Here is a 13,590-nt window from a genome sequence, read left to right on the forward strand (position 1 = left end):
ATAGATTGTAATCATATAATTGATGTCTAGAATAGAGAATTTAATCAGTTTTGTATTGTAGCACTAATGGTCGACATAGAATGCTCGATTAGAATAAAAAGGACGATGTAAAAAAAAAGAAACTGAATAAGATAGATAACAGATTCAATTCCCATTGTCTTGTAGTGTTAATCTGGGTCGACAGAAACAAAAATTCGAACAGTAAAGAAAGAAAACAAGTTAAAGTAGGGTTATGGTACAAATAACTATTACACATTCATCATCAGAACATTATTTATATTTGTATCTTATATAATTAGATTTATTTAATTATCTGTTATTATTGTAATTATTTATTATCTATTATCTGTTATACATATCTGTATATATTTTATATCTGTGTTTATAAAGTACATAATATATATATATATATATATATATATATATATATATATATATATATATATATATAGGTAAATATAATAATTCTAATTAATAAAAATTTTATTTGTAATACTCATTATTAATTATAGAAAGAGGAATACTAGTATTAATAATAAATATAGAAGTACTTATAATAATATTAAAAGTAATTATAATACCAATATAATGATATTAGTAATAACAATAATGATAATTTCAATGATAATAATAATATTATTATTAACCCTAACAATAATACTAATTTTAATCATATAGATATTATTAAATATTAACAATAATAATAATCTAATAATCTACACATATTCGGTTTCATATTTATATCATACCATTATTAATACTGATTTTAATATTAATATATTTATCTTAATGATAATACTAAAAGTAATAAAATTATAAATACTTCATTTTAATTTGTACATAATATTATACTAATTATATAATATATTCATGTTATTAGTAATTCAATTATTTTATACATTACTTTATTTTTCAATTTAATTTAAATAGTTTATCTGTATTATATTAATTTAATCTATACACTTTTAATTATATTTATATATATGCACATTTATATACAAAAAAATTGTTCGTGAATCGTAGTAAATAGTCACAGGGTTAAATGAATTCGTGTTAACAGTTCAAGAATTTTGAAACTCAACTTTACAGACTTTGCTTATCGTGTCAAAGATATTAAATCGTATCAAGAGTTTGGTTTAAAATTAGTCGAAATTTTGCGGGTCACTACAGTACCTACCCGTTAAAGAAATTTCGTCCCGAAATTTGAGTGTGGTCGTCATGGTTAACCATAAAAAGGTTTTCATGACAATTATGAGTCAATAATTAGAGTTTTATCATTATTGACTTTTATGGATAAAACCATTTGATTATTCGAAGAGTACGAATGAAGCTATCATAAAATAGTGAAATGAGTAAATGAAGATTTGTCATATCTTTTGACGTAGATATGGCTGATTTCCGGAATTCAAGGGATTTAGAAAAAATCGTCGAGATCTGAAAAATTTGATTCTTTGATGAATAAAATCTCTTTAATTAAATGCGATTATCTGCCTCGGTTACTCTGTCGGATATTTCCATTATAAATTAAACTCTTCCGTTCTATTATTCTCACCATTCCTATACTGTCTTTCTTAGTTCATACATCAAAAAGATTGTGACAATGCTTAATCCAGTTCAGATCCTTGTCCTTATCCTTACTATCGCAACAATCATTCTCTTTTTCCAACTTCCACCGGGGGAATCTGTTTACTTCTACTTTGCCTTGGGGTGATACTATTCTTAATTATACCGTGTCTTTATATTGGTATTCGTTTTAATGTACATGGTTTGTGATTTCTGTGTTATTGTCGAGTTTTATATCTTCCCTTATGTTACGGAGCTCTTTGCCTCTTTCTTCTCTTCTCGACCTCTAGTAAAGCGGGTAACGGTCCAGAATTCGTAAGTATGGAGTTTCGAATGAACTTAATGTTCTAATCAAGAAATAACGTAATAGCACGATTTGATTTGTCAAATTACCAGAATAACTGAGAATAGAACTATCAAGAATATACTTTCTTCATATGTTCAGAAGTTAAGCAGAATGACAGAGTTATGTAACATGGCATATGATGACGTTATGATCTGTGAATCATCACGTTTCATTAGAAACTCAGCATGACTTACTGTAATATAATCACGTTGGCCAAGTGTCATTATATTATACTAACTCATGCATTAGTTCCCAACACTACTTAAAAAACATTCATATTTTAAGCTATAAAGTTTACAGAATATAGAAACTAACAGTTTCTATATGATGTAACACTGATAGCACGAAGAGATTATTGATTTCAGATAAGAATAGTTACAAAAATATCTTCAGAAATATGGAGGGTATTTATAATGAAAGATACGATAATATCTTGGAATTTCTAATATCGATGGATGATGAAGAAGATTTATCCGTAAGGGTTTAGATTCGGAAGCAAGGTATTCGCTAAAGATTTCATCAGAAACAGAATCATTTGGATTCTTTGAAGTCAAACTTATTCTTTGTAATTTGTCCACGACTTCCTTCATAGTTTCGCATAATCCGCTTTTCGGTACTAAATTTTCTATTGAGTGTTTCCAAAACTCCATTCTTTATCATCAAATTTTCGACAGTTAAGGTCGTGTACAGTTTGTGCTGCTATATTTCAGTTTTTTTTTTTTTTTTTTTTTTTTTTTTTAGAATTTCAGAATGGAAGATCATAATTCTAAGAGATAAATGTTATATGTTTGCATATAACTGTTGATATAGCCATGCAGCGAGATTTCAAAATACTGATTGCTGATTCTCGATATTTGGTACGGCAATTCTCGTTACAAGGTGCGGATGAGTACATGATGAGGCTTCAATAGATAAATTTAGTGATTTGTCGGAGAGATTTTAAACCAAGGAGCGACGAGGTTGCTGGTACATCTGCTGGTAATATGATGGAATATAATAAAAGGTTCCCCGGTAACAATAAAAGAGTACACATATAAATCAAGGTTATAATAAGGTTGTTTCGAACGAAAAGTCAAAGTTGACTTGCTGGAGCTGTGACAAAATTTGCTAATTTGAAAAGGGGTTGCAAAGTTATTTTGGGTAATAATAACACTAAGAAATTAGCATAGCTACGTTTTAAACGTTTACTCATTTGCCGAGAGTTTCTCAGGTGAAAAGTTATATGCATCAATCTTTTCTTCCGTAGATGAAATGCGGTTGGTTCATCCTCTCGATTGAGGTATTTTCAAGAATTACGAAAGGTTTGGACGCAGATTGTAATCGTCAAGATACAAATGAGGTTTTAGGGTGAAATCAAGTGGCAAACTTGAAGATTTGTTTAGTTTCATATGTTATAATTAATATTTTAATTCATTTTAATTGTCCAATGTTGGTAGTCCTCGATTGATAGTCCACAGTTAGCAATTCAACAATTCATATATAATTTAATATATAATATTCGAATTAATTAATACGTATCGTGACCCGTATTCGTCTCAGACTCGATCACAACTCAAACTATATATATTATTGTAGAATCAACCTTAACCATGTATAGAGAACTCGATCATTACTGCATATAGAGTGTCTATGGTGATTCCAAATAATGTATATAGATGCGTCGATATGATATGTCAAAACCTTGTATACGTGTCCCGATATTTAAAGTGCGTAAAATAAATAACAGGAAATAAATGACGATAAATAAAGTGCGTAAAGTAAATAACAGAAATTAAATGACGATAAATAAAATTGCGAGAATGTAATTTGCGATAATTAAATTGTGATAAATAAAATGTAATCAGTTGGCTAGGAACAATTAGCTAGGAACAGTTAGCGCGGATTCTTAACAAAATTCCTCATAGTTAATTTGTCTGTTTCTAACAAATTTTATTTTGTCAAATGTTTTCTTCATTATGCCACTTGTTGGATTCTGATAGGTCAAAATCCAAATATGAAATTGAATGAAAATGGTTATTAGGCGGTGAACGGATACGTATACCTGTGGATGTAAGTAGGATAATAAATGACTATTGAATCAGATTCGAAGAATGTGCAGTGTAACTTATTAATGTGAAATCTTAAATATTCCTCGGGTATTACCTACCCGTTATAATATTTTTATCATTAACAGTTTGTACAAAAAAAAAATTTAATTACCATCTTTATGAAAATATATATACATATATATTTCCTTCAGATGTAATCATGGATTTAATGAGTTAATATAGTATTAAACTCATTTGGTTTACCGTCAAAACTAAAATACATAATCTCTAAAACATTAGAGATTACATAATCGTCATGTCGAACGAAGATAAATGATGTAGAATGATACGTAGATCGATGATTATGCTCGATGTACAGAATGAGATGTTGAGGCATGGATTGTTGATGGTACTGGTGCTGTTATTGATGATACTGTTGGTGCCGATGATATTGCTGAAGCTGGTACGTTTTGCACCATATTTTTCCAAGCCTACAACTCGGGTGCGAAGCTCGTTGACTTATTACTCCGGGATGATTGTCGGTAGAAGCGAGCGAATGAATAAGGTTTAGAATTTTAAATAGAATATAATCTTGTCGAATTACTCTGGAAATGAGGCTGAAAATGGTGTTTCGGATAGATTTGCCGGTAGATGCTTCAGGTTCATCGCCAAGAGGTAAATTCGGTTGGTGAAAAGGATCGCCTTCTTCGCGTCTCCATTGATTAAGTCGACTACGAACTCATCAGATGAATTGGGGATGGATGATTGGTTGATTCATTCTGGTTATACTGCTTTCGGAGTTCGAGTGGAAATCCATATCGGAATAGCTGTCGGAATAACTATCGGAATAGCTATCGGAATCTGAGGGACTCGAACTGGTTGAGGGATTCATCTAGTAAGATCAGATGAAGGATTTTCGATAAGAAATAGATTATAGGATGTAGATTAGTACTCTGCAATACATAATTTACATATGCATATATAATACTAAATCCCATAAGTTACGGAGGAATCTACGGAAGTTGTCAGGCAAAGGTAGCAATAACAGATACGCTAAGATATGAATTTATCTATACACTGTCTATGCAATAGAGGCAGTAAGATGTGTCTAGACTTTAAGGATGATAAGTAAATAATTTTCGACACTAAATGATAAGCAAAAATTTTGACATGCAGACACGGTCGAAGTCCAGACTCACTAATGCATCCTAACGACTTATCAGTTATACACACTAATGCAGACCTGGTTCGCTAAGACCACCGCTCTGATGCCAACTGTGACGACCCGTCCTAATCCATCCGGATGATGTCCATATCGATTATAGACTATTCACAACAGTTGATTACATCGCGAGGTACTTGACCTCTATATGATACATTTTACAAACATTGCATTCGTTTTTAAAAAGACAATCTTTCATTACATCGAAAGTTGACGGCAGGCATACCATTTCATAATATATCTAACTATAATTGACTTAATAATAATCTTAATAAATGCAACGACTCGAATGCAACGTCTTTTGAATTATGTCATGAATGACTCCAAGTAATATCTCTAATATGAGCAAATGCACAGCGGAAGATTTCTTTCATACCTGAGAATAAACATGCTTTAAAGTGTCAACCAAAAGGTTGGTGAGTTCATTAGTTTAACATAAATAATCATTTCATAATTTTAATAGACCACAAGATTTCATATTTCCATTTCTCATAAACATACGTCCCATGCATAGAGACAAAAATATCATTCATATGGATTGAACACCTGGTAATCGACATTCACAATATGCATATAAGAATATCCCCATCATTCCGGGATCCTCCTTCGGACATGATATAAATTTCGAAGTACTAAAGCATCCGGTACTTTGGATGGGGCTTGTTGGGCCCGATAGATCTATCTTTAGGATTCGCATCAATTAGGGTGTCTGTTCCCTAATTCTTAGATTACCAGACTTAATAAAAAGGGGCATATTCGATTTCGATAATTCAACCATAGAACGTAATTTTGATTACTTGTGTCTATTTCGTAAAACAGTTATAAAAGTTGCGCATGTATTCTCAACCCAAAAATATAAAGGGTAAAAAGGCAAATGAAACTCGCGCATATAAATATTGTAAAACAGTTAATAAAGCATTTGCATGTATTCTCAGCCCAAAAATGTAATGAGTAAAAAAGGGCAAATGAAACTCACGCATATAAATATTGTAAAACAGTTATTAAAACAGTGCATGTATTCTCAGTCCCAAAGATGTAAAGAGTAAAAGGGAAATGAAACTCACCTAATGTATTTTGTAGTAAAAATACATATGGCTATATTGAACAATGCAGGGTTGACCTTGGATTCACGAACCTATATCATTTGTATATTCATTAATACATATAATCGTAATTGATTAAGTATATATATATAATTGTTGATAGAGTTAAGTTAAATATATTTTTATATGGGGATCACTTGTTTGTAATTAATAATTATGATAATACTAATATTAGCAATAATATTGATGCTTTATAAAAATGAAGAAAGTGATAATAATAATAATGTTAATAATGATATTAGTAATGATAATAATATTAACTTGTATTAAAGTAACTATGATAATATTTATTATAATAATTCTTTTAAAACATACATTAATTAAGATCTTAAAATTTTTTCATAATAATATTTATATCTAAAATTTCTATATTTTTAATCTTAACAATATTATTAAACTTGTATATTCATAGTTATAATAATCTTAACTTTCATGTTTAATTTATAAATTAATGACTATAGTTTCTTTTAATATTACTTCGTATTCATAATCATAATTTACATGTGTTCATATAATTATAATAAATCTCCTAATCTTTATCATAACACTTTTTATCATAAAATAACCTATTTAGTATTCTCGAAATCTTAATATTATTACTAGCAAAAAATAACACAAATGATACTATAAATAATAATATTATTGATGATAATACCAAATGATGGTACTAATATAGTTAGTAAATATGATTAACTTAATAATACTAATGATACACATGTATTAAGGTTAATAACAATAACAAGTTACTTATTATAATAAATACATAATAATAATTAGTAATAGCAAAAATAATAATAATAATAATAATAATAATAATAATAATAATAATAATAATAATAATAATAATAATAATAATAATAATAATAATAATAATAATAATGTTAATAATAAAAGAGGTCAACCTTGAAGAAAGGCTCAAAAAGAATGTCAACGCCAGGACTCGAACTCGCGACCTCCCGCTTCCCCGGCATGCACTTAACCAGCTGGGCTGTGCCCAATTTCTGAAATATTACAGAACCCAATTTAATTTAACCCGTATTCTTTTTCCTTAATCTATCATCTTCTTCATCAAAAATATTTCAACAATCATCCATTGATTCATACATGCTACTTAATTAATTAAACGACTTTAGGACTTATATACAAAGTATAATTCGTCCATTTTGATCTTGAATTACAACGAGAAAAAAAATAAATAAATAAAAAAAATAACAGCATAAAAGCCGTCGCTGTTATGTATAAAAAAAATAGATTTTGCAATTTAGTATGTTATAGATCATGAAACCTAAATGAAATATGTTTTAAATCATTTACAGAAACCTAAGAAATTATCAATTTAATCAGAAACATCAAAACCATTTCGAATTTTAGGATGAACAACTGCTTTGACTTTTTAAATTTGATACTTTGACTCGAAAATTCGAAGTCATTACCTCGAATTGGGACCTGAACATTACCGAAAGTTTAGCCACATGAATCCTAACAGAACTGCTATTTTAGATTTTGGAAATTCATTAGATTTTGAGCTTTTGGTGATATGAGTCACGAACAGAGTTTAAAAAAAAGGTTTCTGGTTTTTCTTGTTTTCAATCTTTGAATTGCAGTTAATAATACCATTAAATATAGATTGTAATCATATAATTGATGTCTAGAATAGAGAATTTAATCAGTTTTGTATTGTAGCACTAATGGTCGACATAGAATGCTGGATTAGAATAAAAAGGACGATGTAAAAAAAATAAAAATAAAAAAAAATAAAGAAACTGAATAAGATAGATAACAGATTCAATTCCCATTGTCTTGTAGTGTTAATCTGGGTCGACAGAAACAAAAATTCGAACAGTAAAGAAAGAAAACAAGTTAAAGTAGGTATATGGTACAAATAACTATTACACATTCATCATCAGAACATTATTTATATCTGTATCTTATATAATTGGATTTATTTAATTATCTGTTATTATTGTAATTATTTATTATCTATTATCTATATAAAGTATTTCACAATCGTAATCTTTTACCACGTCCATCCACCTACGTTGACGATAATTCAAATCTCGTTGATCAAAAAGATGTTTTAAGCTCTTGTGATCCGAATAATTCGTACACTTGACACCGTACAAGTAATGGCGACAAATTTTCAACGCATGCACCACCGCCTCCAACTCAAGATCATGAGTCGGGTATCTCGTTTCGTGTTCCTTTAATTGTCAAGAGGCATAAGCGATGACTTTACCTCTTTGCATTAAAACACACCCGAGCCCATTTAAAGACGCATCACAATAAACCGTCATGTCTTCTACCCCTTCCGGCAACACTAACACCGGAGCTTGACACAACTTCTCTTTTAACAATTGGAAAGCGATCTCTTGCTCATTTTCCCAATTAAATATAGCGTTCTTCCTCGTCAACTTCGTCAAAGGAGAAGCGATTTTATAAAAGTCTTGGATAAACCGACGATAATAACCGGCCAATCCGAGGAAACTTCGGATTTCTGTAGGTGTAGTCGGTCGTCCCTAACTTTTTACCATATCAATCTTCCCCGGATCTACTTGAATACCAACTTTGTTCACAATATGGCCAAGGAATTGAACTTCCCTTAGCCAAAATTCACATTTGGAGAATTTTGCATACAATTTCTCCTTCCGCAACGTCTTCAATACACCACGCAAATGATGTTCATGTTCCTTCATACTCTTCGAATAGACAAGTATGTCGTCAATGAACACAATCACCGACTTGTCCAACATAGGTTCGCATACTCGGTTCATAAGATCCATGAATGCCGCCGGTGCATTCGTAAGATCAAAAGGCATAACTACAAACTCAAAATGCCCATAACGCGTTCGAAAGGCCGTTTTCTCAATATCTTCCTCACGGACCCGCATTTGGTGATAGTCGGACCGTAAGTCGATTTTAGAAAAGTAAGTCGCGCCTTAGAGTTGATCAAGCAAATCATCAATCCGAGGCAATGGATAACGATTCTTGATTGTCACCTTGTTCAACTCACGATAATCAATGCACATCCGCATACTACCATACTTCTTCTTCACGAATAAAACCGGAGCACCCCATGGAGAAGCACTCGGTCGAATAAAACCCTTTTCGAGTAATTCTTGGGTTTGATTTAACAACTCTTGCATTTTCGTTGGTGATAAACAATAAGGAGTTTTAACAATGGGAGTAGCCCTCGGAACCAACTCAATGAGAAATTCAACTTGTCTTTCCGCCGGAACACCCGGCAATTCATCCGGAAAAACGTCTTCAAATTCACTAACCACCGGAATTTCACGAATGGATGGTGGCTCTTCGCGAGTATCAACTACATGAGCAAGTAAAGTCATGCCACCACTAACAAGAAAACGACGTGCCCGTGCATGAGTGCATAATGGCACAAGTCTTCTCCGTCTCTCGCCATGAATAATTAACTCTACCCCACTTGGGGTCTTCACACGAATAGATTTATCATGGCATGCAATATCGGCTCTATAACGATCGAGCCAATCCATACCAACGACAATATCAAATTCACCCAAGGTCATCGGGATAAGATCAATTTTAAACGTTTCAGAACCAAACACAATATCACAATCATTACACACATCAACCCCTAGCACCGTCTTACCATCCGCTATTTTGACTTCTACCGGATGACTTAACTTAGCTAGCGGTTTATCAAGCTTAGACACAAAACTTGGAGAAACAAACGATAAATTAGCACCGCTATCAAATAAGATCCTTGCCGGATTAGAGTTAACCATGAAAGTACCTGAGACAACTTCGTTTGATTGCTTGGCCTCATCATGGGTCATTAAGTAATTTCGTCCCCGAGCCGTACCCGCCGCCTACTCCAACTTCTTAACATGATCATCCCGCAACTCGGGACACTTCGGCCTTCGGTGTCCTTCTTTACCACAATTATAACAAGTGAGTTTGGTTGTAGTAGATGGTTTTGTACAATCACGGGCCATATGCCCCCTTCGTCCACAATTGTGACAAGAATAAGGAAAAGCTCCGGAAGCCCCTTTCTTCACACTACCAACACTCTCGGTTGCACCTTTACTCTTCATGTTCGAATGACTAGTAGCTTCAAACTTCCTTTTGCCAAAAGTGAAGCCACTCTATCTCAAAGCGAGCGACTCAAAACCTTTGGCCATATCAAACAACTCATCAAAGCTTTTCACCACATTTACACTAATCTTATCTTGATAGTTGTCGTTCAAGATTCGATAGAAGTCTTCCTTCAACATTTTATCATTCTCGACACACTCCGGGCAAAATTGGGTCTTTGACAAGAAAACAGATTTGAGAGTGTTCAAATCCATCGACCCTTGCCCCAAGGCACGCAACTCGTCCTTAAGTCTAGTAAGATCGGCCGAAGTTCGGTACTCATTGAAAAACTCCGCCTTGAACTCATCCCAAGTGAAATCCATGCATTGTTCCTCACCATAAAGTTGGATTTTCGCGTCCCACCACAACTTGGCATCACCCCGTAACATGCTACAACCATACCTCATCTTCTTTTCGAGAGGGCATTCACAAGTTCTAAAAGCCCCCTCCATATCGGAGATCCAACGATTGCTTTTTAGCGGATCCCTTTCGCAATCAAAATTTAACGCCTTGAAACGATAGACATTTTTTTTAACAGGTGTCTGCCCAGACCAAGTGATATGCCGCGGCGCGGCAAGCCTTGGTCGTGGCGCGACATTTCAAAGGAAATTATTCCTGCTTAACAGCCCTTCTGTATTTGAAATGTTTAATATGTCGCGGCGCGACATGTAGTGTCGCGGTGCGACCTTACACGGTTGCTGGTACTGAGCTGCAACATGTTACAAAAACCACATTTTTACCATTTCATCATGATCCAACATATTTTTGACAACATAATACATAAACAAACTTAATTAAAACAGTTTCATACATCATTAAACACTTCGAAAATCCTTTAATCATAAGCAACGTTTTTACACAACTTAAACATAACATTTGGTCCCACTCTTTCAAAAGTAACATAGTTTATAAATTCAAAAGACTTGCCGTTGATAAGCGGTACCATTAGAGCTTGATTCAAAATAGAGACTTGCATTACCACTAACTAAAACCCAAAGCTCCGCTATCTTTACATAGGCTCCTTACCTTTCCGGTGTCCTTTCGTTCCTATAAAAACATAAAACAACATGGGGGTAAGATTTTACGCTTAGTGAGTTATAGGCGAATAATAAAGCATACAATATTGGGCATAATCATTATATCACTTTATCTTTCCAACCAAATGGTTGCTTACTTACTTTCGGATCCGACCCATTACTTACCATAGACATAACTTACTAAGGCCAACCCTAGTAATCATGTCTAAGCTAAACACAACCGTAGACATACACATATGCCTAAGCTACCTTAATCACATTGCATTCATACATATGTACATAGACACTCAAAGTATCTAAGCTAAGTCATACCATAGACAAGGGTTACTAAGCAAGCTTATTAACCTTGCCTAAGCTAATCATTAACCATAGATACAATTATTAGGTGAACCTAATAATTCTATCTAAGCTACTCATCTCGTGCACTTAGTCGTTGCCCTCTTGCACGGATGCAATCCGAGAACACTAATCAACTCTTGACCTGCCCAATTTACCCCCTATAAACTCACCTTGTTTAAATGAGGTTCCTTGATCACTTGAAGCTCCTATGCCTTGATTAGCACCTATACATGAGCTAATTTCATCAATAACATAACTCCAACGAAATCACAACTTTCAATAGCTTATAACACTTTCATACACTTACACATTGACTTAATCCCCTTTTTACTCCAACATTCACATGAACACTTATATTCATAACATGTTTATCTTATCTTTTCCAATATAACAACATTATCATACAAACATCATTTCCTTAATTACACAATTTCTCTAGTTCCTCTCTTACAAACATGACTTGTAATTCTTTCAAGCATCAAAAGTGCATAAACCCATTTCAACTACTAACATTCTTAAAATTATCATACATCCAAATATCATTACTTACAACAATAATAACAATTCATATATATAAACTTTCTTCTTTACAAGTTTAACTAAATCTCATAACATTTTCATTAAGGAATTTCATCAAACACCTAGTGTGCATGACTTGATTCTAAGCTATACATAACATCTAATTCATCATAATCACAACATACACTCAAAATGCAAGTTCATACATGAACTTACTTCCATTATCAATTACAAATTTGTTTTTAATCATACAAGTGTGCACATTTTCAACATACAACTACTTTTAAGCTTTAGATTCATCCAAAACACCCAAATTCTAGTGATACTTAGATATAAAAGTTCATACCTTGTCTTTAGGGATTTAAGAACCCTAATGTGCACAAATGGAGAAGAAATTGAAGAATTAAAACTTGCTATGATAATTAGAGCACACTAGATTTCATTAATTTCCACTTGCATGTACAAAATCCTTTCAATTGAAGATTTCTTCTTCTCTTCTTGTTTGGGTCGACACACACACAAGCACACACTAAGTTTCTGTATTTTTTTGCAATTGATAATGATTTTCCAGTATTTTACTCTTTTCATTGATTTAACTTTGCCTTAATTGCACTTTCTACCCTCCTCACCAAAACCATAATAAGGGAGGTCCTTAAATTAACTTTGCATCACTAGTCCCCTTTCAACTTAACTAACAAACTTTAAATATTAACCACTTATTATACAAAATAGCACCAACAATATATATGTACATATTAAATTACATAAAATATTACCTTAAATAATTGGGATGTTACAACTCTCCCCCCGTTGGATTGTTCGCGTCCTCGCGAACCACTCTTGGTGCAATGATGGATAGTACTTCATAAGCCATTCTTCGGGTTCCCACGTACATTCGGAGCCCTTTCTAAATTGCCATAACACTTTCAATAACATAACCGAATTATTTCTTAATTGCTTAACCTTTTGATCCAAAATCTTTATTGACTTTTCCGCATACCTTAACTTATCATCAACCTCAATCTCATTCAATGGAACATATGTTGATTCATCCACCAAACACTTTCTCAATTGTGACATGTGAAACGTGTCATGTATATTACTCAATTCATCGGGCAAGGCCAAATGATAAGCTACCTTCCCGACTTTTGCCACTATCTTAAATGGTCCCACAAATCTTGGACCCAATTTTCCCCTTTTTCTAAAACGAATTATACCCTTCCACGGGGAAACTTTGAGCATTACCTTATCACCCACTTGAAATTCTATCGGCTTCCTTCTTTTATCCACATATGACTTTTGTCGATCTTGTGCCGCTTTCATT

The sequence above is a fragment of the Rutidosis leptorrhynchoides genome, chromosome 3 (genome assembly GCF_046630445.1).
Source record: "Rutidosis leptorrhynchoides isolate AG116_Rl617_1_P2 chromosome 3, CSIRO_AGI_Rlap_v1, whole genome shotgun sequence".
Taxonomy (NCBI): Eukaryota; Viridiplantae; Streptophyta; class Magnoliopsida; order Asterales; family Asteraceae; genus Rutidosis; species Rutidosis leptorrhynchoides.